The sequence below is a fragment of the Onychostoma macrolepis genome, chromosome 07, assembly GCF_012432095.1.
Source record: "Onychostoma macrolepis isolate SWU-2019 chromosome 07, ASM1243209v1, whole genome shotgun sequence".
NCBI classification, from domain to species: domain Eukaryota; kingdom Metazoa; phylum Chordata; class Actinopteri; order Cypriniformes; family Cyprinidae; genus Onychostoma; species Onychostoma macrolepis.
The window spans coordinates 43,844,471-43,871,739 of NC_081161.1; the positions used below are offsets into that span (position 1 = coordinate 43,844,471).

General features: G+C 41.4%; 1 protein-coding gene across 1 annotated transcript in view; it reads left to right on the top strand.

Annotated features, from left to right (window-relative positions):
• Positions 1 to 27,269, top strand: part of LOC131544789 (Fc receptor-like protein 5) — a 275,408-nt gene that overhangs the window by 72,471 nt on the left and 175,668 nt on the right.

Sequence of the window (27,269 nt, forward strand, 5' to 3'; positions counted from 1 at the left end):
TTTTCTTTAGTATTCTTTATAAATGAACAACTGAGCAACTTCTTAAACTCAAATCGACACCTGAGCAATTTTCAGTCTGGTTTCTGACCTCATCACAGCACAGAGACAGAGCTGAAGAAGATGATCAATGATATTCAATTAAATACTGATTCTGGAAAAATATCAGTGCTGGGACTCAATATCAGTGCTGTGTTTTCAGTGCCGATCCTAGACTTCTGGGGGACCTCAGCAAAACTTCATTGGGGCCCCAAAATGCACCCAAACTCCTTAAACCTATTCTTTCAGAGCAGTTTCACTGTCAAAACAACAGTGAGTTAAAATGTTTTTTTGTTTTTTTTTAAGTAATACAAAAAAGGAAGAAAATAAAAACAATAGGGCAAATACAACAGAAAAAACAAAACAAATAATGTGTTGCCCTTTAAGGAATGTAACTTTCAAATAGTTCTTTAAATATTTTTTAGTACATATTCTCAAGTGAATATGCGAAGTTCATAATTACTTTTCCTTTATCTACCTCGTTTGTAAAGAAATTATATTATTTGTTTCATGTGATGACATCACTTCCTGTTTAGTCACTTCCTGTGAGTGATCCGTTCTTCATGAAAACAATGAGACAGACATAGCGTGCTCTCTCTAATAATCCATTGCATCCTCTAAAAGCATCACAGAGGCAATGCTGTAAGTTCATTGATATTACATTAGACATGTAAAAGATCATATATTAGTAATGATTTTGTTAAAAATATGTTTGATAAGTTGCTAAAACAGTTGTGTACTATTGTGTACAAGCGTTCAGTGATACTAATAGACATTGTAACTGCTGCTACAGTGAGAACAGTAGTTTATGCTTATGTTACAGTCATTCATGATGCGATGTTAGTCAAGACACTGGATTCTGAAGATTGTTGTATTGTTTCATTACAGTTTTCACCGCAAATGTTAATGAGGAAGAGTGACAGTAAATGATCAACCTTACTACGACTCTGTCTTCATTGGCTACGGTTTAACTTGGTGTTTAGTCAGAGTTTCAACACACTGCACGAGAACACTACAGTGAAAAAGCATTATTTGATGTTAAAGTGGATAAGATGGCCACAAGCAGCAAGGCGTCTGTGTGCAGCACAAAAAGTGGCAAGTCATCCGCATCATCGTCGAGTGCAGCCCGTGCCCGGGCCAGAGCTGAAGCCGCCAAAGTGAGAGCATCATATGCCAGCCAAGAGGCTAAACTGAAAATGGAAAAGGCCACAAGAGAAGCTCAAAATCAGCTGGAAACAGTAAGAATAGACACTGAGTTGGAAGTGTTAACGCTACAACGAGAAGCTGATGCAGCTGCTGTGGAGGCACAAGTGCTGGAAGATGCTGAATTAGCAACACATGCTGCAATGGAAAGAGGAGGATCTGAGTCAGAGAAAGTTAAAATTGAACGTACCAGTGAATATGTCAATTCTCAAATCAACCTTCAGAATCATTCTCCCCCTCCACTCTTTTCAGCTTTGCCCGTCGCTCCTCCATTTCATGCTGACTCGCATAACAGCTTCATAACATGGAGTCCAGCTGCGAAAGACACTTCACACGCACAGTCTATCAAAAACAAGCCAAGGTCTGAGAAAGCTGATAGTATGCACTTACCTGCAACTAACCTATCTGATCTGTCTGAAGGTGTGATTAAGTCTGAAGTTGGGAGGACCAGCCCCATCATGAATGCACCTGCTAAGCCTTACATTGTTCAATACATTCCTCCAGCTAGCACACCACCTCAGGCAGAGCCTTTGGCACAGTATTTAGCCCGGCGAGACCTCGTTAGTTCAGGACTGTACCAATTTGACGATAAGCCTGAAAATTATCGGTCATGGTATTCCTCATTCACCAGTGCAGCTCGTGAAGTTCACCTCACAGCAACCCAGGAATTGGACCTCATGACGAAATGGCTGGGTAAGGAATCTGGCGAAATGGTGAAACGGATCCGCTCAGTGCATGTCAGTAACCCCAATCTTGCTTTACACAAAGCATGGGAAAGACTACATGAGTGCTATGCTGCAGCAGAAATCATCGAAAGGTCACTGTTTCAGCGATTAGACAGTTTTCCTAGGTTTTCAGCTAAAGACCACACCAAATTACGTGAACTCGGGGATTTGCTTATGGAAATCCAAGGTGCTAAAGAAGATGGTTATCTCACAGGTCTGTCATACCTTGACACTTCACGTGGAATCGCACCAATTGTAGATAAGCTTCCATATGGGCTTCAAGACAAGTGGGTGACTTCTGGGTCATGGTACAAAGAAGAAAATCACGGTCGCTTTCCTCCCTTTGAGTATTTCTGTAACTTTGTGTGCCGTGAAGCAAAGAAGCGAAATGATCCTAGCTTTATGCATCAAAACAGTGCTACAACAACTGTGAAACCAGACAGATCCATTGTGAAGAGTTTCCAAACCAACAAACCCATCTCAGTTCACAAAACAGACGTGTGTGCAGTCAGTGATGACCCTAACAAAATCTGTCCATTACACAATAAACCGCACCCCTTGAAAAAATGCAGAACATTCAGAAACAAACTCCTCGACGACAGAAAGGCCTTCCTCAAGGAGAAAGGAATATGTTACAAATGCTGTTCTTCGGTTTCTCACCTCGCCAGGGAATGCAAGTCTTCCGTAAAATGCTCTGAATGCAGTAGCACCAATCATGATGCAGCCATGCACCCTGGCCCATTGCCACAAGTAGTCAAGGCTCCTTCACTGTCACAAGAGGATGGCGGGGAGGGAGAAGATCACTCTAATATGGCTGTTGTCAATACAAGCTGTACAGAAGTTTGTGGTCCAGGTCAGTGGGGCCGCTCGTGCTCAAAAATCTGCCTTGTAAAGCTGTACCCAAAGGGTTCCAAGGACATGGCTATCAAAGCCTACGTAATTCTGGACGACCAGAGCAATCGGTCATTAGCCAGACCTGAATTCTTCAAGCTGTTCAATGTGGAGAGCGAACAATTCTCATATCATCTCAGAACTTGCTCTGGCATCATAGAAACATCTGGCAAGAAAACAGAAGGATTCCAGATTGAATCCCTGGATGGAAAAGTTCTCATCTCTCTTCCACCACTCATTGAGTGTCATGAGATCATGAACAATCGCTCTGAGATTCCAACACCAAGTGCAGTCCTTTGCCAGCCTCATCTCCGACACATTGCCAAGCACATCCCAGAACTAGAACCGAAGCAGAAATACTTTTGCTACTCGGAAGAGATGTAATTAGGGCACACAAGGTCAGGCAGCAGGTCAATGGACCAATCAACGCCCCCTTTGCCCAACGACTGGACCTGGGCTGGGTAGTAATAGGAGAAGTGTGCCTGGGTAATGTACATAGGCCAACGGTCAACACTTTCAAGACCAACGTGCTGGAAGGCGGCCGCAATTCAATTTTTCAACCCTGTACGAGCTTTATGCAGGTCAAGGAGATGCAGCAAAGTGGTAGCACATCTACCAAAGCAACTGAGAAGACGCTTGGACAGACAGTGTTCAGCAGAACTGAGCATGACAACAAACCTGCTCCATCCGTGGAAGACACAGCTTTCCTAAAAATAATGGACACAAACGTCTACAGAAACGATGCTAACAGCTGGGTAGCTCCTCTACCGTTCAGAGAACCACGCCAGCGCTTGCCAAACAATAAGGAGCAAGTTGTTAATCGATTCACATGCCTGCAACGAACCCTGAAGAGAAACCTGAGATGCAGCAACAGTATGTGGCATTCATGGAAAAGATCTTTACCAACGGACATGCTGAGGTTGCGCTGCCACTGAGAGAAGGGGATGAATGCTGGTATCTTCCTACATTTGGGGTCTACCATCCACAAAACCCAATCAGATCAGGGTGGTCTTTGATTCCAGTGCTCGTTACTCAGGCATCTCTCTCAATGATGTGCTCCTCACAGGTCCCGACCTCAATAACTCCCTTGTCGGCGTCCTGCTACGCTTTAGGAAAGAGAGGATTGCAATCCTAGCAGACATTCAGCAGATGTTCCATTGTTTCTTGGTGCGTGATGACCATCGTAACTTCCTCCGATTCCTATGGCACAAGGACAACGATGTCAACAAGGAAATTATTGAGTATCGAATGAAGGTCCACGTCTTGACAATCGGCCATCTCCTGCTGTGGCCATTTATGGGTTGCGAAGAGCCATCAGAGAAGGTGCACAGGAGCATGATGCTGATACCATCAAGTTTGTGGAAAGACATTTCTATGTTGATGATGGTTTGGTATCCGTACCATCCGAAGCTGAGGCAATCGATTTGCTCCAACGAACACAGGCTTCACTAGCTGAGTCAAACCTCCGTTTGCACAAGTTTGCTTCGAACTCTCAAACAGTCATGGAAGCTTTTCCACTGGAAGATTGTGCTCCAGTAATCAAGGACCTGGATCTGAGTGGAGAAACTTCACCCACACAACGGAGTTTAGGTCTGCTATGGGAGATCACGACCGACACATTCACCTACTCCGCATCGACTATTGCCAAACCATTCACCCGTCGTGGAGTCCTCTCCATTGTCAACAGTGTTTTTGATCCTCTGGGTCTATTGGCACCTGTCACGATCCAGGGAAGAGCCCTTCTCAGAGAACTTACCTCTGAACAGTCAGACTGGGACACATTACTCCCGGAGGACAAACTAAGTAAATGGGAAGCCTGGAGAGATTCTCTCCAAGACCTAGAACAGCTTCATGTTCCACGTACATACACAACAACCTCACTAATTGAAGCAGCACACACAGAATTGTGTGTATTCTCAGATGCATCGACTAAGGCCATAGGTGCCGTGGCATATCTGAAAGTAATTCAGAAAGATGGGCCAGTCGAAGTAGGATTTGTTATGGGCAAGGCAAAACTAGTACCCCTGTCCGAGCCTACAATCCCAAGGCTCGAGCTGTGTGCTGCTGTCTTAGCAGTAGAGATGGCAGATCTCATTGCGGATGAGCTAGATCTTGAGTTAAATGACATAAAGTTTTTTACCGACAGCAAAGTGGTGCTCGGTTACATTTATAATGAGTCAAAACGATTCTATGTGTATGTTCACAATAGAGTCCAATGCATCCGTCAGTCCTCGAGACCTGAGCAGTGGCACTACGTACGTACGGAAGAAAACCCTGCAGATCATGCGTCGCGATCTTTACCTGCATCTTGCCTGGCACAGACTTCTTGGTTCACCGGCCCCTCCTTCTTGCGTCAGCCACCTGCAGAAAAAACACAAATAACTGAGACGTTTGAACTAATTGAACCTGAAAATGATTCAGAAATCCGACCACAAGTACAAACATGTGCTACTAACCTGGAAGAACCAAAGCTTACCTCTAACCGATTCCAACGGTTCTCTACCTTCACCTCCCTAGTAAGAGGAGTAGCATTTCTAGTTCACATAGCAAAATCCTTTAAGCACACGAACCAAAACAGCAAATGCAAAGGTTGGCACAGATGTGACTTACCTCGTGCTCCAGACGAAATTGACCATGCAAGGAATGTTATCCTTAAAGCAACACAAAAGGCTGCATTTGCAAAAGAACTGTCAGCCCTCCAAGCTAACCAAGCTGTATCCAAAAGTAGCTGCTTGAGGAAACTCAGTCCGATCATGGAGGACAATTTCATTTGTGTTGGAGGACGACTAAAGTACTCTGAGGTTGCAACTGCGGAAAAAACCCCAATAATTCTCCCCAAAGATAGCCACATATCCCTATTGCTCATTCGACATCACCATGAGCAAGTGAAACATCAAGGGCGTCACCTGACAGAAGGAGCAATCAGGGCAGCAGGACTGTGGATCTTGGGAGGCAAGTCACTAATCAATTCAGTACTCCACAAATGCATAACCTGTCGCAAGCTGCGTGGAAAGCTCGAAGAACAATACATGGCGGACCTGCCATTTGAACGTCTCAAAGTCTGCCCTCCCTTTACATGTGTGGGGCTCGATGCATTTGGACCCTGGTCTGTCACAAGCAGACGCACCAGAGGAGGACAGGCGGAGAGCAAGCGGTGGGCCATCATGTTCTGCTGTATGAGTTCGAGAGCTGTGCACATCGAGATCATTGAGTCTATGGACACGTCAAGTTGCATAAATGCTCTCAGGCGCTTTTTTGCACTCAGAGGCCCTGCGAAACAGCTCCGTTCCGATTGCGGTACCAATTTCATCGGAGCGTGCAAGGAGCTTGGAATGGACAAAACAGTGCAAAGGTACCTCAGTGAGCAAGGATGCAGCTGGGAATTCAACCCACCACACAGTTCTCACATGGGAGGCTCGTGGAGCGCCTGATCGGCATTGCCAGAAGAATCCTAGATTCAATGTTTCTGCAGCTGAATACTCGCTTAACCCATGAAGTCCTTTGCACACTAATGGCAGAAGTGACTGCTATCATTAATGCACGACCACTCCTACCTGTGTCTGCAGATCCAGAACAACCATTCATACTTTCACCGTCAATACTCCTTACACAGAAGACAGGAGTGCCGCCTCCTCCCGGAGACTTCTCGGACAAGGACCTGTACACAAAGCAATGGAGACAAGTTCAGGCTCTTGCAAACCAGTTCTGGACCGCTGGAGCGCGAATACTTACCTTGCTTGCAACACAGACAAAAGTGGACAGTACCGCAGAAACCTTCAAGTGGGAGATCTAGTTCTGCTCAGAGACAAGCATATAGCCCGCAACTGTTGGCCCATGGCCAGAATCTCTGCCGTATTCCCTGGAAAGGATGGGCATGTAAGAAAGGTTGAGGTCACAACAACTGACCAAGGCAATATTAAAACCTTTCTAAGGCCAATTGCAGAAGTTGTTCTACTTCTACCCAAAGACTGATCTAGAGACTAAGGTTTAGCACGCTCACTGGTTCATAGTGACCTCACATAGGTCAGGCGGGGAGTGTGTTGCCCTTTAAGGAATGTAACTTTCAAATAGTTCTTTAAATATTTTTTAGTACATATTCTCAAGTGAATATGCGAAGTTCATAATTACTTTTCCTTTATCTACCTCGTTTGTAAAGAAATTATATTATTTGTTTCATGTGATGACATCACTTCCTGTTTAGTCACTTCCTGTGAGTGATCCGTTCTTCATGAAAACAATGAGACAGACATAGCGTGCTCTCTAATAATCCATTGCATCCTCTAAAAGCATCACAGAGGCAATGCTGTAAGTTCATTGATATTACATTAGACATGTAAAAGATCATATATTAGTAATGATTTTGTTAAAAATATGTTTGATAAGTTGCTAAAACAGTTGTGTACTATTGTGTACAAGCGTTCAGTGATACTAATAGACATTGTAACTGCTGCTACAGTGAGAACAGTAGTTTATGCTTATGTTACAGTCATTCATGATGCGATGTTAGTCAAGACACTGGATTCTGAAGATTGTTGTATTGTTTCATTACAGTTTTCACCGCAAATGTTAATGAGGAAGAGTGACAGTAAATGATCAACCTTACTACGACTCTGTCTTCATTGGCTACGGTTTAACTTGGTGTTTAGTCAGAGTTTCAACACACTGCACGAGAACACTACAAATAATATAAACAATTTAGTCTACAATACTATACAGAAATCAAATGTATAAATAAGTCACTGCATACTTCACCATATAAATTAAGCATACATTAATTCATAAAGTTCTGAACAATATTAAGTGAAGAGCAGCGATTAACTCTCTTATTTTCTTTTGTTGTTTGATGAACAGATGATGACAGACAGCGTCAGGTTTATACCGTAGGATGCTGTCACAGAATACACAGGTCTATACTGACAAGCATTCGATTACTTTTCTAAATGTTTTTGACTGACTGTGTTTAGTGAAAACTCACCAAGACGGACATTTTGACATAAACATAGTGCAAAGTGGCCTATATTTGTCCGTGTTTCACTCCGTCTCGAGTCGCGCTCACAGAAAGCACTTGAGAAACTGCATTTTTTAGTATCGAGTGAGAACAGTAGGAGACTGTATACGAGTCACATTACATGATTTGACAGGTTTGGATGTTACGTAGAAAGGGCGACAGTGCACCGCATTAAAGGAACATTCATGTTTTCATAACCGCTGACCAAAATCAAAAACAAAACTGAAATTAAATCATCTTTGAGAGGAAGGGGGCCTCCTGGTGTTTCGGGGCCCGATGCAACATGTGTACTTTGCGTATAGGATCGGCTCTGTGCGTCTGACACTGTCGATCATAATATACTTCTAGAGAGACTGGAAAACTGGGCAGGGTTTTCTGGGATGGTCCTCAAATGGTTCAAGTCAGAAGAGAGAGGTTATTACGTGACTACATGAGAGTCATTGCATTTGGAAACAAAGATGAAGTTCTCAAAGTGAATGCATACCTTAACTCATGCGGTCAAACAACAAGAAATCAAGATATATATGTATATATATATATATATATATATATATATATATATTAGTGCTGTCAATCGATTAAAAAATGTAATTGTGTATCATAATTAATCGCAAATTTAAAATACAAGGATTTACCTGTAAATGGGTTGAAAAAGAAATGTATGACAAACTAGTTTAAGGAAACAGAACCTTTCACTCTTCACCATGAGACATAATCTGATAAAATATTCTTTTATCATTATTCTTTTGTTTTTATTCAGCCATTATCAGCCTTTAAACTGGCAATAAAACGTTAACCAAGCCACATCGCTTCAATCCCAGTATACATTTACCCAACTATTATCAAAAGTATTTCTAAATAAATACAACAAAACATTTCTTGCGTCCTTACATGAAGTATTATGACAAAATGCATTATGAAGAAGAACTGGACCTGTTCTGCAGCTGCATTAAAGCTAACATTAGCATCGTGCTACATAAGACAATTTATGAGATTAATAGTACACTTTTACTCAGAACTCACTTCAAACCACCATCGAGTGTTTGTAATAACGTCCTTTTACGATCACATGTGGAATTTGGTCGTTTACTGTTGTTGAAATATGCTATTTATAGCCTTTTATATCGCTGCACAAATGAACATTTCAGATGTGCACACTCATCTCAAGAAAATCACACACAGACCATATCTATCGTAATCGTGTGTTTATTAATCTTATATAATCTATAGTGGCTGTTGTCATGTTTATTTCTGCTGTGTAAAAGCCTGAACATGTGTGCTCTGCTGAAACTCACGTTGTTTGTGATGTTAACCGCCTCTCAGTTCTTAAGTTGCCAGGGATACATTTCAAGTATAATACACATTAGTAAAAGGATATATTTTAATTTTAATTTTTATTTGTCTATATACACTTTTGGCGATCGTGGTACATTATAAAAGTAGCCCAAAAAACCGCAACCCACGGCTCTGTCATTTTTCCCGCGACGGTATTTTCAAAATAGCCCACTTGTGCCGTTACCCTGGCAACACTGGTTCGCTCTCTGTACCCTCATCACACAATGATAGATAACCTTCCGCGCTGCGATGACGGGAAGAAGTTGGGGTCAAACCTTACAAACGATTAATCTGCGTTAAAAAAATATTAACGCATTAATTTTTTTTGATTAATCGCATGCGTTAACACGTTAATATATAAATATACACATTCTCACAAACACACATTACAATCAAATCTAAACAGTAATGTGATCATTGTTTCACACTACTGATGCTTCACTGGAACAAAACAAACTACAGACTACAAACCACATCAGGTCACAGTGTTTGAGAAACACACCGCCTCACTTCCTGTTTCCTGTTGATCATCAACTTAACCCTCATGTTGTGTTCAGGTCATTTTGACCCGGAGATGATTTTCTTTTTCCCACAAATGCAAGTTAATGTTATCGCACTGAGCTAAAACTGACTGACATTGCTCACACGTCATAACAACTTCCCAACATTTTTTGGAAAATTGTTGTACTTTCTGGGGGGATCCCCCCCCCCCACACACACATTTTTACAATTATGGTGTTCCTTTGTCTACAAAAAATAGCTTATAAATCTCTCTTTATGCTATATTATCACCAAATACTGGATTCAGTCTCTCTTTTTTTTTTTCAGCTTGTTTTCTTTAGGACAGGCTTTGTATTTATTTTTATTTTAAAAACTGACTGATTGTAGGCATCATTGATCTGAGCCTAAAGCACACTAGTGTGATAAACAGTGCAAATTAGTTTCATAATGTTATTGAATATTGGCAAAATTATCCACAAATAACGTTTCTCTCAAAAACTGAGGTCCATAAGCTCATATTAATGTCTCCTTCGATCAATCATTTACAAAAACAAATACAAATTCTCTCCTAATTGAAAGAAAACAAGCTGACAAAAAGATTGAATCCAGTATTTGGTGATAATATAGCATAAGAGATTTACAGAGAGATTTTTTTTAAAAAGGCTGGCCGTTTTTGACCGGGAACACTAAAGGAGCTACAGACCAATTTGGAGTTACGTCAGTTGCGTCACTTGCAGCTGCGCGCGCATAATGGTGACAGAAAAACACTGGTAACAAGTGGAGGAAAACAGTTCAAATCCATGGAATAAGAGACAAACTAATATTTTTGTGCCTTTTGGATTTCAGAATCGGAATGAAAATCATGTTAAAGGTGCTGTATGTAGGATTTTGACTCTACTAAAGCATAAAAATACCTACATACAGCACCTTTAAAGGAATACTGTCATCAATGACGCCATTTGAAGCTAAATGCAAATGTTTAAACGGACAGACTATGGATACAAACTGCTGTGATTACTCTACTTTTAAAGCGTACATTAAACAATAGGTCTACATAATATTCACATATGCAGTTCATAGGGGACGTATTGTATTAGCTCTACAGTTACAGCACAAAATACTATTTAAACCTATTTCTATTAACATTATACTTAACATTTATTTATTTTATATTACAATTCTGACCTTTTTTCCTCGCAAATGCAAGTTTATATCTCCTAGTTCGGTCTTTATAACTCGATTTAACTCAACAATAGTGAGTTTGTCAATTCTGAGGAAAAAACAAAAGCCAGAAGTGTGGGATATAAAGTCATGTTTCTGAGCCGAGGGGAAAAGAGAATGACGAGTTGTTTTTCCTGTGAGATATAATCTAGGAATTGTGAGAATAAAGTCCGAATTTTGAAATATAAACTCAAATTTACTTTTTTTAAAATAATTTTATTCCATGGCTTCCAGACAGCTTCTTGAAAACCAGAAAGTGAACCAGCGGCGAGTGACCGCAGTACATTTAGTGTTCACATGTAAAAGGACAAAAGAGCCCAAAGTGATGTGGTCTGAGTATGTATATTAAGTATATTATGAAACAATATGTTGTTTAAAATGAAGACAAAAGACACTTTCTGATTGTCCAGCATTAGTGTAACGTTCATATGTTAATGTACTGTTGTGGTTTTTCTGCAAAGAGCGTGAGAACTGACTTCACACATCCTCTAAAAATGACTCGGAGATAAACTGGTTAAAAATACGTGAAAAAGTGTCTCAGAAAACAGAAGTTAGTTCTGAGAAAAGTTAGAGCATATTTTTTGGCAGATGCTGATTGTTTGACATTTTGTGTTTAATGCAATTCAATTCAGTCATTTTTATGTGATTTAAGCATCCATATTTTTGGGGGCCACTGGACAATTCATTTTCAATATAAAGAGTTATTAGGAGCCTGACGGGTTTTACGTTCCCCAATCTAATCAGCATAATTCTACCATGCAGATACTTATAGAGTTAAAAAGAAATACCATATGGTCATAAACACTTGCCACAACTTCAAAGCCTGGAGCAGGGCACCGAAAGCCATCAAAAGCTGATCGTCTCAGGTACTGCGCATGTTCAACTATCAATCTGGAGAACAAGAACTGACAGAAGCCTCTCACTAGACATGATGCTACACCAGTAGGTTTATTATTGCTTGAGTATTAAATATGAGAAAACAGAGACTCTTAAATGCGATATTAGACCGATGGATTTCTAAGAAGTGGAAGTAAATGAAAATGTCAGGCACATGTTGCTGTGAATCTTTTGCTCTTCTGATAGTATTTTGAGGTTTATGAAACTAAAGATGCAGAATAAGAATAACTATCTTCCCCACTGGTTAAAACCATAGAGCAGAAAGAAGCAAATATTAACTTTAATGTGATCATTCACACTACTGATGCTTCACTGGAACAAAACAAACTACAGACTACAAACCACATCAGGTCAAAGTGTTTGAGAAACACCGCCTCACTTCCTGTTTGATGTTGCCATTAAACATAATTGTGACATATAGCCAAAGACATTTGAACACTTAGGTGTTTTCACATAAAGTATATTACTCTTCACATTGTAAATGGACTCAAACAAACTAAAAAACACCCAAAATGATGAGGTCTGAGTAAGTTTTATTTGTTTTATTGGTCCTTTTAACAGATCTGAGATCATTTGAGGTGTTACTCAAATAAACTAGGTGTGAAAACACCCTTAAACCATTAAACCAAGTCAAAACAATTGGCAGAAATGTAGCACAAGCACTGTTTTCACTCAAAACATTTCACAAAATAAAATTATGAAACAATAAATATGTTGTTCAAAATGAAGACCAAGATTGTCAAGCATTAGTGGAACATGTTCATATATTAATATAAAGAACTACAGCTGTGGTTTTCTGCTGAGAATGTGACGAGAACTGACACACATCTGCTAAAAATGACACTTAGACAAACTGCTTAAAAATAATTGAAAAACAGACATTAATTCTGAGAAAAGCATGAACACCTTTTTTTTTTTTTTTTGGCAGATGTCACTTGTTTGATATATTGTGTTTGCTGCAATGAAATTCAGTCATTTTTAAGTGTGATTTTTGGACCACTAAATGGCCAATTTATTTTTAAATAGAGGGGCAGAAAGAATGAAAAGTGACAGATAAACTTCTCAAACTCTCTGAATCTCTAATGGAGAGACTGTTTAAAGATACAGTACCATACAACACCAAACTCATATGAACACAAATACATCTGATTTAACTGAACTGCTGAAAATAAGAAGAGTGAGTATCACATCATAAACAGCAAAAGCACATGTCCACAGGGCCTCCATCTTTCACACGCAGCACAGATAAACACATGTTCTCTGAAACTGTATCTGATCCACACGTAACATATCATCACACTGAATCTGAACAATAAATAATATGATAATTCTTAGACCCTCCGACACACAATCATTCTTTTATCTTCAGTTGAATACGGTTAATAACAGAAAAAAATAACAAAAGAAATAAAATAAAAACAGAAGATAGTTGTGAATATAATGAAATACTCACAGAGCATGAGAGGCAGTGCACTGGACCCCATACTGACACATTAATAGACTGTTTTAACAGAGATGCGTGCGCTAAATCAGTCACTTCCTGTGTTTCACGATTCAAGAAGAGATGAGGGAGGAGACAAAACTCTACACAGAAACACAAAATAGGAAGAAAAAGACATCAATTCTAAGATATTTAGCTGCTCTTTCAGTGCATGTAAGTTGTTGAAGCTGTTTTTCTACTGAAAAGACTGTTTCACAGAGAATGTCTCCAGGTAATTGTTCTCACACTGCATTATTTTGTTGTTCACAGCCAGAGAACACATTACAGACAGACCAGTGAATAAAGTAAAATCATGAGGTGAATAATATAGGCCTGCTCTTATTTGAGTTATTCTCATGTCAACAACTGCAGCGGCCCTGTTAATGGGGAGGGGGTAAAAAGTTGGTTGATTGCGTAACTGCAATAAAGTAATAGGCTAGTTAACAATTACTTGTTTACATATGATATATAATGTATTTTATATTATTTAAACACTTAGGCTATAGTTTGACATGCCATGGGAAGTCAATCTAACTTAACATTTTCTTATATTGATATTGTTTATTTCTTACTCTTTAACAGTTCATCAGGCTCTTAATGATTTAATCTGTGCCATCACTGGAATATCTGAAGGCCAGGTTTTTCCATCATCATCATTAGAACCACTGGCTCTCGATGACTTGTACTTGCCTGCTTAAAAAAGTACCATAGTACAACTGTAGCATTTGTTAAAATAAGGCTAGCCTATTAATCATTACCAGGCCAATAATGACTTTTTTATTAATCTATATTGCATCTGTTATGAGAAACAACAGCCTTTAGAAACAATATCTACAACATGCCACAGTTATATAAATCTTTAGGGAAAAATCTATTCCTTTAACAGATTATCTATTATAAATTCTACAAGTTAGACAAAATTTACCACAATAAATAAGACAACAGTAAAACGTGATAAATTATAGTAAAGGTGGTCATGAGTGGTTTAAAAATATTTTAATATTATGTTAGTGCTGGTGCTAGATTGTTTTCTCCTCTTTTCATCAGTCTTTTTAGTTTGTGCCTTTTTTAGGCCCCGTTTACGACGTTTTAGAATGAAAACGATCAGCGTTTACACTACACAACCGAAAACGCATGTCACGTGACCATTCATGCAGGTACAACCATAGATATGTATAGGTAGATCCCTATTATTTAGATCGCGAACACGTCTGCGTGCTTGGAGCGGTCGAATGGGGATTCTATACATATATATGGGTACAACAACGAGCATGATGTTATTGTTTACACGGTCGTCAAGGATACGCAGAGAGGGCAACCACGCCATCGCTTTCAAAAGTGTCCGTTGTGGTTCGTTTACACTGAAATGTAGCAAAAGTTACGCGTTTTAAAATGAAAACGCACTAGTGTAAATGGGGCCTTAAATAATGTTCGACTTTCTCCATAGAGAAAGTCCTCCTTATACGCAGAATACGCAAGCTGCGTGGGGCCCCCGAAACACCAGGGGCCCCCCTTCCTCTCAAAGATGTTTTAGTTTCGTTTTTGAATTTGGCCAGCGGTTATGAAAACATGAATTATCATTTCTTTTAATGCGATGCTGTCACCCTCTCTACGTAAAAAGCAGTTAAATCATGTAACGTGAATGTCGTACAGTCTCTTGCTCGAGTCTAAAAAACTAAAAACGAGTTGAAATCGTACCGAGCCGCAGAAGAGACACTGTTTCTCGAGTGCTTTCCGTGAGCGCGATTCGAGATGGAGTGAAACACGGACAAACGCGTTTCATCCATTCTTTCAACCCAACACTTTATGTGTATAGACAGACAGATATTTTTCACATAGCTACGAGAAGCATTAAACATACACGTGCACACAGTTGCCACGGTAACGAGCAATACTTGCTGGCAAACACTTCTTACTGTTACAAATTTAACATTACTTTACAAAAATGCTACAACGCAATCATGTATCCTGATGTATTAAAGCTTTAATCAGGACAAAACCGTTTCTTAAAAGCTAACATATGCAGCCTTTACAAATATCAGCGTAGGCTATCTAAAAGTATGAGACAACAAACAAACAAAAAAAAAAACATACCATTCTGAAAAAACGTACCATTAAGAGCCGTGCTTGCACAGGTTCTGTGCGATCCTCTTCACTAATATTCTCCAGGTCACAATCGGGCTCAAAATGATAAGCAATATTGACGACGCCATTGTTTACAATATACGGGACGTTTCTGGGCTGCATTTGATGGTTTAGCAAATCACAACACACTGAGCCAGCGAACCAATCTGAGCCCATTGTGTATTTCTGAGGGAGGGGCTTCATAAAAACAGGAAATCATCAGAGTGTTCATAAGAGAAGGGACAGAGTGGTGTAGAATAAAGGTAAATTATGTGAAAAATAATGTTTTTTTTTTGTTTTTGTTTTGTTTAAACAAAGCATTAATACATGTTAGATTGCACCCCATAAACACAATCAAGCCTAAAAAAAAAAAAGAGTCAACCACCCCTTTAATATATTTCACTTCACTTTTGGTATGGTTACACTGTCAGAGACACAATATAAACATCAACACATGTATGAATGACTTAAAGTGAATATACTGTACTGTCACACGCAAGTGACACATCAAGCCTATAAAATGATGTTGATTCAGACTGGATGGAGTGACGAGGCGCCACAACAATATTCAAAATGTGTATTTCTTCTCTAAAAGGAGTAGTTACAAGACAGTTAAGAGTCCAGGAGACTCTTGTGTATCTTCAGCAGGAGGGTCAGCTTTAATGTCGCCAGTGGTTTTGTGAGTCAATAAACCATTTATTTGATGGCAAGCAAGTGTCTCCCCGCCTTTGTTCTGGCTATTTCCTCACACCATCATAGACCAAAGGTGATCGTCTCAGGTTTAACTATCAATGTTGAGAACAAGAACTGGCAGAAACTCCCGCTAGAAATTTAGCTTCACCAGCTGGTATTATTGATGCTTTACCGTAAAATATAAGAAAACAGAGACAAATACAATTTGACATTAGACAGGGTTTCTAAGAAGGGAAGTAAATGAAAATGACGTGCACATGTTGCTGGAATCGTTTGCTCTTGTGGTAGTATTTTGAGGTTTATGAAACTAAAGATGCAGAGTAAGAATAACTATCTTTCCCACTGGTTAAAACCATAGAGCAGAAACAGAGCAAACGTCAAACCACAACCATCAGCTCGACTCTTTTATTAGGTCTCTTTCTCACTGCAAGCAGCTTCTAAAGTTAGCAATGCACAAATAACAATGTGTCTTCAATGATGAGTTAAAGAAGCCGGTGTAACACGTGGAAATTTGAGGCGTATTCAGCAGGGCCGGTGCTAGCTATAGGCAGAGCAGGCGATTGCTCAGGGCAGGGGTGTCAAAGTCAGTTCCTGGAGGGCCACAGCCCTGCAGTTTAGATTCAACCCTAATTAAACACACCTGATCCAACTAATCAAGTCATTTAGGCTTATATGAAAACTACAAGGTGTGTGTTGGTGCAGGGTTGGAACTAAACTCTGCAGGGCTGTGACCCTCCAGGAACTGAGTTTGACACCCCTGCCCCAGGGCCTCAGGCTTTGAGGAGGGGCCTCCATAACCGTAGCATCCCTTATACGCCAGTCCATTGGTTCATTGGATATAGTTGAATTGTCACTCATCTGCAATTAAACCAATTAATGTTGCAGTTTCAAAGCGGGTCCTGCCTTCTGAATGTTTGCGTAACGAATACATCCTTCAGGTGCTGTGAACCATGCGATGCAAACGGCTATAGACACACAAAGAAGTACAGCTCCTAATGCAAGTGTGTGAGTTGTCGTCATCTATTTTAGAGTAATTGCAAAGGAATTGCATTTCTGGAAAGATCATTCACCGCTTTATTACGAGATTAAAAGAGCGCGAGCGCCGTTGACGCACCCACCCTGTAAAAAAGTATTTTGCAGTTTAGTTGTTTCAATTAATGTTTTTAAGTTGACTCAACTTGCAGTTCATTAGTTTGTTCATTCAACTTAAAATTTTAAATTGTCACTGTCTCAAATAGTTCGTAAGTTGACAAAACTAGCCATTTGCCCCCTCAACTTAAAAAAAAATGTGTTGAATCAATTTAATAATTATATCATGTCACTTATCGCGAGATCACGTGAAGACTTGCAGAAAGAAAAGGTTGGTCAGCCATCTTGATGAGCTTCTCCACAGAGCTTGAAAATGTTTTCAAACCAACACTTTCGGTAAGTAAATATTTGTATTTATTGGTTTAACGTGTACAATTACGTATGTTGTCTAAGAATAGTACAAGTATGGTTTAAAGCATCGCATTTTGTAGTTAAATGGATACCAGCGTTAGTTTTGTGACACTCGTCTTAAGCCTCAAAATACACGCGGTTCCACAGTATTTTTCATATAATTATTAAACTAAATATTCTCCCATTCTGTACTGAGCTGAACTTATCTGGAGAATATACTGTTTGGTATGTATTATTTGAGCCCAGTGCCGCATTAGAGACCGTTCAAACAGAGCACGAGATGGAGCGCGACGAACAACTGTATGGATTTAGAACGGCGGGAATTAAAAAAAAAATGACCTTATGAACGATTACAATTAGGGGAAATAAACAAGATTACTGCTCGAACTGTCATTTTTGTAAGTGAAACGAACGAGCACCTCTCAGAGTTCGTTTGGAGAGCGTGCATTTGTCTGACATAATCTTGGTTCAGATGAGGTTCTAACGGTACAAACTCTTCTTTCAGTTACAGTACAGAAGTGCCTCACCGGAACCCATGGCAACGCTGCGTCAATATACGGTCGGTTAAAAAATTGAAGGTTTGAAAAGCAATAATGGCATATATCTTGTATAAAAAGCCCTGTGATAAGGATAATCACAAATGTGTAAAATTAGCCTTTCTGTTGTTTTGTTCTAATTTCCTGTGTTATGTAATTTAAAAGCCTTTTCTGGATTGTAAAATATGGTTTTGGTAATTGAAACGTAAACTAGCAATGACATTTCACTTTCTCTGTCAAGATTATTTATAGTGTTGTTTTAACATGTTTCTGCATTTTCCATGTTCATGATATTCTGGAATGACTAAAGATCAGCACAGAATTCTTGTGGATGGACCTCAGCAAGTCCTTCTGCAGTTGTATCCATCAAAGTGCTATGCAGACACAATGGGAATGACTGTCACATTGTAGAGCTTGGACAAATTGTAAATAAATTTATTTACTTTATAAGTGCACATATTTATTGGAGTCTGTGACTGTTAATATTGTAAGGCATATTTTAACGCTCCCCTTTGTTTTTATTAAAGCACACAGGTTCTCAAGAGGAATTCATCAGGACAAGTCTGTTGGCATTATAGTTGTTGTGGGTGACCAAAATGAGCACCATCAATCTGTAGTGATGTAGTCCCGGTAATAGAAGAAGAAATCTTGTTTATAGGGCTGTCGCGGTTAAGGAATTTCCCTTGCGGTAATTTTGAGTGGCTCAATATTGGTATTACTGCATATATACACACAGTATATACAGTGGGTACGGAAAGTATTCAGACCCCCTTAAATTTTTCACTCTTTGTTATATTGCAGCCATTTGCTAAAATCATTTAAGTCATTTTTTTCCTCAATGTACACACAGCACCCCATATTGACAGAAAAACACAGAATTGTTGACATTTTTGCAGATTTATTAAAAAAGAAAAACTGAAATATCACATGGTCCTAAGTATTCAGACCCTTTGCTGTGACACTCATATATTTAACTCAGGTGCTGTCCATTTCTTCTGATCATCCTTGAGATGGTTCTACACCTTCATTTGAGTCCAGCTGTGTTTGATTATACTGATTGGACTTGATTAGGAAAGCCACACACCTGTCTATATAAGACCTTACAGCTCACAGTGCATGTCAGAGCAAATGAGAATCATGAGGTCAAAGGAACTGCCTGAAGAGCTCAGAGACAGAATTGTGGCAAGGCACAGATCTGGCCAAGGTTACAAAAACATTTCTGCTGCACTTAAGGTTCCTAAGAGCACAGTGGCCTCCATAATCCTTAAATGGAAGACGTTTGGGACGACCAGAACCCTTCCTAGATCTGGCCGTCCGGCCAAACTGAGCTATCGGGGGAGAAGAGCCTTGGTGAGAGAGGTAAAGAAGAACCCAAAGATCACTGTTGCTGAGCTCCAGAGATGCAGTCGGGAGATGGGAGAAAGTTGTAGAAAGTCAACCATCACTGCAGCCCTCCTTGTTGCTTGATTTTAGTGTTCTGGGTTTTGTGATTGACTTTGTACCTTCAAAAATATATATTTTTACAATTATTCTTTAAAAAAAAACAATCCTTAAAATAAACAAGAATTTTTAATAAAACATGATGTGAGCTTAATGGGAACAGGGGTGTGCTTAAAGAACACAGAAATGTACCCCTTAAGCACAGCCAGACTTTTTAAATTTAATGATGTATAGCTTCATTGAAATGCTTTTGTCATTTAAAATAAAATTTAATATTTTTGTGTGAGAGATTAATATTTTATTTTAACATAACTTGTTGTACTGAAACCAATATCTTGTGCACTAAAAATGTCTCAATGTAGATTTTGGTGAGCTTAATAGGTACGTTGGTAACACTTTATTTTGATGGTCCCTTTTGAACATTCTGTTGACACTAAGTAATGTTGCAACTACATGTCAACAAACTCTCATAAGAGTTTTAGTAGACTGTCTGCTTCATATCTACTAACTCCTTATTGTGTTGGTCTCCCAACAGATATTCTACTGACTATAAGTAACTTTGCAAGAACGTGTCAACTTAATCTAACCCTAACCCTACCAGTCAACTAATACACTACTAACACTCTAATGTAGTCAGTAGAAATGTAGATGCAACATTACTTATAGTCTATAGAATGTGTTAAAGGGACCATCAAAATAAAGTGAAACCGGTACGTTTACCCTCCTGCTTTTGCTAAATCAAGACATGAAGACTGAAGCATGTAAGAAAGGAATTTTGCATCTCCAAGAAGTTTTTTTTAAACGTTGCTAGAAATGCAATAAACTCCAGGTGAATTTGGAACAGAAGGTCTTGGGCATCTACTGACTGTTCCCCAGTTTGTTCCCCAGCTATTTCTTCAAGGACTCGTACCACTGCTGGCAACCTGTCCATTAAATATTGACAGGCCAAATACCTGCATGACCACGTGTTTCACTCAACCGTTGAAGTTCTCTGGGAGCACCTGGATACATTTCACCTTGAATTTACAGCCACTTTTGGTGCACCACTGATCCAGACATGAATACTTATAGTTTTTGTAACAAGGAAAAGAAGCAGTTATCTTCTGGGACGGCTTTTACTGTGTCAACCAGCACAAGGTTGAGGCAGTGAGCATTACAGTGCACATAAAAGGCTTGCTTTGCCAATTGCTTTATATGTGTCTGTACACCACGGTGCTTGCCACTCATGACTGCAGCCCCATCATAAGACTGACCTACAAGATAACTCTTGTTTTCCAGACCATCTTTCCAGAATATCAATAATCTTTTGTGGCAGTGTTTCAGCATCTAAGCGTTCAGCATGTTCAAACTGTAAAAAAAAACCTTTCATTTATTGCACCATTACTTTACTACAAATGAAATCTGCTCTTTTTTGCTAAGATCTTTAGTTTCATCTGCTAGTATGCTGAAAACTTCACTTTTCTTGACCTCTTGTATTATTGAGGTGTGCACCATCTCTGCTAAGCAAGACAGGATCTCATTCTGGATATCAGTACTTGTATATTTTGCATTGCCAGCTGCGTTCATTTTCTTCATAATGTCAGGATTATGTTTCACAATCAGCTCCAATATACCTAAAAAGTTCCCTTTCCTGTCTGATTCCATTGTTTCATTTGTGCCCTCTTTGGCCAATATTTTGTGTTGCAGTGTAAAGCAAGACCTCAGCTAATGTTTTAATATAATCCCGGTTCTTTTTAACCATTTTATTGTACTCTTTGTTTAGATTTCCAATTAGAGATTCCTGCTTTTTTTTTTTCAGACATCTCAGATTCTTTCCATGCCATCATTGCATCCTTGTGATGCTCAGTTTTACTGTGTGCAGTGAATCCTCCATCTTTGAATGTTGCCTTTTTCCAGTTTTTAATCCTAAGGGGGTTGTATGGGTTTGGTCCCCCTCAGGTAGGGGTGGGCGATATGGCAAAAATATCACGATTTTTTTTTAGAAATATCACGATTCACAATATTATCACAATTCTTTGTCATGTTGGATTTTCTATTTTGCAAGCTGTTTGAGCAGTACAGACAAACTAATTTCCCTATTATAAAGACAAAGCCTTTCAAGGTAACAAAATATAAAAAAGTATGGCGGATATTTAGGCCAAAGTGGGTGAAGATTACAAATTTGTTTATTAAAAAATTAGATACACATTACAAATACACATAATATACAAATAAAATAAAAAGTGTTTTATTTTCAGTTAGTCTACAATAGGTGTATTTAGCAGGAGCATTAAAGAAATTGAATGAACAAATATAAAAATAAAACACTATATAGATTGATTCCTATTAAAGCAGCTGTATTAAAGTTTTTCAGTCAAGAGTAGTAAGTGATTTTTCTCTTTGTGTTTGGTGTTTTATTAACATTAAAGGAATAATTCACCCCAAAATTAAAATAGACTGGTGTTTTATTTTTATACCTTCATTTACTCACTCAAAAGTTGTTTTAAACCTGAACGAGTTTCTTCTGCTGAAAATAAATGCTATTTTGAAGAATGTGGAAAACCAAACAGTTGCTGGTCTACAGTGACTTCCATAGTATTTTTTTTTTTCCTACTGTTAAAGCCAATGTGGACCAGATACTATTTGGTTACCCACATTCTTCAAAATATCTTCTTTTGTGTTCAGCACAAGAAAGAAAATAATACAGGTTTGGGACAACATGTGAGTGAGTAAATAATGACAGAATTACAATTTTAGGGTGAACTATCCCTTTAATTACAGTCGGTAGCATGTTTAGTACTGTCCCTTTAAGACCTGCACGCATCTAATATACAGGCACGCGTGCGTTTCTCTCAGCTGTTTACCTTCATTTTAGACATAACCAACTGAGTCTATACATAAACCTTGTGTGTTTTGACAGTATTAGCACAAAACATAACTTAGTTCAGTAATCAGGCGCTGTTTGACGGGCTTTTTAGAGCACACGCTTTGGGTGTATGTGCTCAGAAAAGGCGCTCATCAGAACAGCACACGAATTAATCATTTAACCAGTAAGTCTTTGAAGCAGATGGAGATAATGTACTTTTGGTGACTGCGAATAAGTGCGGTGTCCCGTGAGAGTAACTCTACCGCTGAGTTAACACTTATGTGAATGTATGTGGCGTTGTACAGTAGAGACGGCGGCGCCAGAACTGCAGCTGATAGAATGCGCGCTGAAGTACGATACTACGATATTTCTTAAAAAAAAGCAAATCGTGGATACATTTTTATCGTCCACGATCAAAAATCGTCATATCGAACACCTCTAACCTCGGCAGAAATCGCAGACCGGGGGCACCGGACCGCAAGGGCACTTTACCGTCGGACCTCAAAGGGGCAGGGGCTCGAGCCTTTGTCTGCGGTCTCCTACATTATTGGTTGCTAATATCATGTCCCTCAAAATGTATTATATAGTTTTCTGTGCAATTGTCTTACCCTTCAAAACATCTGTTCATTAGTTCATTGTATAAGTCATTAAATGCAAAATGGTTGATCTAGTTGTCATAAACTGTCAAGCATATTTTCTACACATTTCTATAAAACATTTTGTAATTTTTCCATGAATTGTGCAAGTGAATCTTGACTTTCACGAATGAAGAGAATATAGATCAACTAATTATAAACCAGTTTTCTGAAATTGCTCAAAGGTGCATCTCATGATCCCTCAACTGGAAAGCATATAGACAGAGAACAACACAAGAGTTACACATTCTGACAGCGGATGAACATCCAGAAAACAATCAGGGTCAACAGCCGAGAGGAAGAAGAGGAGTAAAGATGCATGGTGGAAGGGTACAGAGGCAAAACAGAGGAAGAGGGAGAAGAGGCCAAGAACAGAGGCACATATCAGATGAAATAAGGCCGCTGATGTGCACCATGTTGCACAGTGGCGGTTTTAGGCATGGGCGAACGGGGCAGACGCCCGGGGCGGCATTTTTTCGTGACACGTGGGGGGCGGCACAAGCACTTGGAAAAAAAAAAAAATCATCTGCGACACTAAGCGGTTTTCTATTATCTATCATATTATCTATCATATAACTGTGCGGGGAATTGGCAAATTGGCGCCCCTGCTTGTTGAGAAGGTACCGAGCACAGAAGCTGTGTGAGAAGTGGAAAGGGGGAGGGGGGTGCGGCCGCGGGGGACAGTTGACCTCTCCCAAATTAGTGGGACAAGTGGGCTAAAGTCAGTCACACCCAGGGGCGCGGGAAGTGTTTTTTTTTATGTGGGCAACTGTTTAATTGTTGGGAATATAAAAAAAAAATAAAATCGGAGTGTCTATTTAAGTGCAAATAGCTATGTTGCTGGCAGATGCTATTTAGATTAACTCCATCCACAAATGTATGATTGGGATAGTCAAATATGCAAAAGACGGTTACTAGTTGTCAGATTCAGTGGTGCAGATGGTAAAATTTGCGTTACACTTCTTTCGACACGATCGACCGGGGTTCAAATCTGCACCCAGCCGGCATTTCAACGTTGATTCACCGTTGAAACAACGTCAGGTACCATGGTTGAATCAACGGTGAATTACCTTTCGATTTTGCAAAATGGATCAACGTTGATATTGTGACCCTGTTTCACCGGCGTACCTTTCAACGGTCGATCGTCGTTAAATGTCCAAGCAAGCATTCACTTTGGAAATTGTTAATATTGCAATTTAGCTTAAACGTCAACACTGAGATGTAAACTATGATTTTCGGTGCATATTTTGTTTTTCATTAACTAATAAAACGTCTCGGTTACATAGGTAACCCTCGTTCCCTGAAGGAGGGAACGGAGACGTACGTCGGACTGACCGACGAATAGGAATCTCGCTAGAGAGGCCAATCTACTTCGAGTGTAACTAAAACGAGCCAATGCATATTGGCATGCAATCATATGCAGCTGCTGCTCACCTCGCAGCGCGGGTATATAATGAGCAGCAAGCGCGTTGCATCTTTAGGTTTTCGCTGAGGAGCCGAACAGGTAAGGCAGCAGCATCAGCGGGGTCCAGCGACTGTGGCGACGGGACGTACATCTCCGTTCCCTCCTTCAGGGAACGAGGGTTACCTATGTAACCGAGACGTTCCCATTCAGTCGGTCACGTTCGACGTACGTCGGACTGACCGACGAATAGGAATCCCTACCAAAGCGCCACAGGAGCTGCCCCCTTCCAGCGCTCTGTAGCCAGCCACCTGTACCCCCTTGCCTAAGGACGGTGGGACAGGGCCAACACAGAGTGTCGATCACTGCTGTTCCCAAAACCCATACAGTGAGACTTTTGAATAACACTGGGAAAGCGTACCCTTTCACTGGAAAGGAACGCTGCGGAAGCCACATCCTTCCCCGAAGGAGTTATGTGGAGAGGTACATATGGACTAACCCCGTAGGGCTGTAACACATATGGAAGTACTGGGGTGACTCCAAACCTGACGAGAGGTGGGTTCTCCCAGAGGGAAAGACACGGGTTTGTTTAGAAGCAACCCGTGGAAAACCCCATATGGGATCCCCGTACGGTCACACATATGGACCCTAGCCTAAATCCAGTTCTCAGGGATACAGCGGAGTAAAGGCCTGGCGCCGGACGCTCCGCCACGTCTGGCTGCCGAAGGGTGATCGGAGGACTCAACAGGGTCTGCCTTGTAGGGACTCTCTGGAGCAATAAGCGTATGTAACGCAGCAAGCCGACACTAAGCCGGGACCCCTCCGTGCCTCTGACCTGAGGTGAGAACACGGGAGGAGACCGGCTCGACACGAAGGCTATAGAACCTAGCGAACGTGTTAGGTGTCGCCCAGCCCGCAGCTCTACAAATATCTGTCAGCGAGGCGCCACGAGCCAGCGCCCAGGAGGATGCCACGCCTCTCGTAGAGTGGGCATGCAACCTAAGCGGGCAGGGCACGCCTTGTGCTTGGTAAGCCAAGGCGATGGCGTCCACTATCCAGTGGGCCATCCTCTGCTTGGAGACCGCCTTTCCCTTCTGCTGGCCTCCGTAACAGACAAAGAGCTGGTCTGAGGTCCTGAGGCTTCGAGTTCTGTCTATGTACAGTCGCAAGGCACGAACTGGACAGAGCAAAGCCAGGGCTGGGTCTGCCTCCTCTGGGGCAGCGCTTGCAGGCTCACTACCTGATCCCTGAAGGAGTGGTAGGAACCTTGGGCACATAGCCAGGCCGGGTCTCAGTACCACGTGGTCGCCACCCGCCCGAACTCTAGGCACGATTCGTCGACCGAAAATGCCTGCAGGTCCCCTACCCTCTTGATGGAGGCCAATGCAACCAGCAACAAAGTCTTCATAGACAGAATCTTTAAGTCTGCTGACTGCAAAGGCTCGAAGGGAGCAATCTGGAGTGCTCGAAGCACCAAAGCAAGGTCCCAAGAGGGTATGGAGGGAGGTCGAGGAGGATTTAACCGTCTCGCCCCCCTAAGGAACCTGATGACCAGGTCGTGCTTACCCACAGACTTACCATCGATGGGGTCGTGGCATGCGGAAATAGCCGCAGCATGAACTTTGAGGGTAGAGGGAGACAGCCTGCGCTCCAACCCTTGCTGCAAGAAGGAAAGCACGACACCGATCGAACATCTTCGGGGGTCTTCTCGGCGAGAAGCACACCATTCGACGAACAGGTTCCCCTTCAAGGCGTAAGCACGTCTCGTAGACGGTGCACGTGCCGAAGCGATGGCGTTAAGTACCTCAGGGGGTAAGTCACCTAGAACCTCCGTGTCCCGTCCAGGGAACAGACATGGAGTTTCCAGAGGTCTGGACGCAGGTGCCAAAGGGTGCCCCGTCTCTGAGAAAGCAGATCCTTCCTCAGAGGAATTCGCCAGGGAGGGGCTGTCGCGAGGAGCGTGAGTTCCGGGAACCAGGTCCGGTTGGGCCAGTGCATCTGTACCGAGTGTCCCCCCGGACAGGGAATAAAACAACTGGCAGTGAGAGGTTTCTGGCGAGGCAAACAGGTCTACCTGAGCTTCGCGGAACTTTCCCCAAATCAGCTGGACCACCTGGGGGTGGAGTCGCCACTCTCCTGGCAGCGCAGCCCGTGAGAGCTCGTCGGCCGCACGGTTGAGAACACCAGGGACATGAATGGCGCGAAGTGACCTCAGATGCTTCTGACTCCAGAGGAGGAGATGGCGGGCGAGTTGTGACATGCGACGGGAGCGCAGACCTCCTTGATGGTTGATGTACGCAACGGTCGCAGCGTTGTCCGTCCGGACCAGCACATGTTTGCCCCGTAACTGCCCCTTCAGGCGGCTCAGGGCAAGGTGTACTGCTAGCAACTCGAGGCAGTTGACATGCCAATGCAGTTGGGGGCCCGTCCACACCCCTGACACTGCATGCCCGTTGTACATGGCACCCCAGCCGGTGGCAGAGGCATCCGTGAAGACCACGGCATGCCGGGACACCTGCTCTAGGGGCACTCCTGCCCGAAGAAACAAGGGGTCTGACCACGGGCTGAAGGCTTGGCGGCATTCCAGAGTGATTGCCACTCGGTACGTGCCGCGTTGCCACGCCCATCTCGGGACTCGGCCGTGAAGCCAGTGCTGAAGCGGTCTCATATGAAGCAAACCGAGCGGGGTTACTGCCGCTGCGGCTGCCATATGCCCCAGGAGCCTCTGAAAAAGTTTCAGTGGGACCGCTGTTCTGCCTCTGAATGCATTCAGGCAGTTCAATACTGACTGAGCACGTTCCTCTGTGAGGCGTGCTGACTGCTCGACCGAATCCAACTCCATACTGAGAAAAGAGAT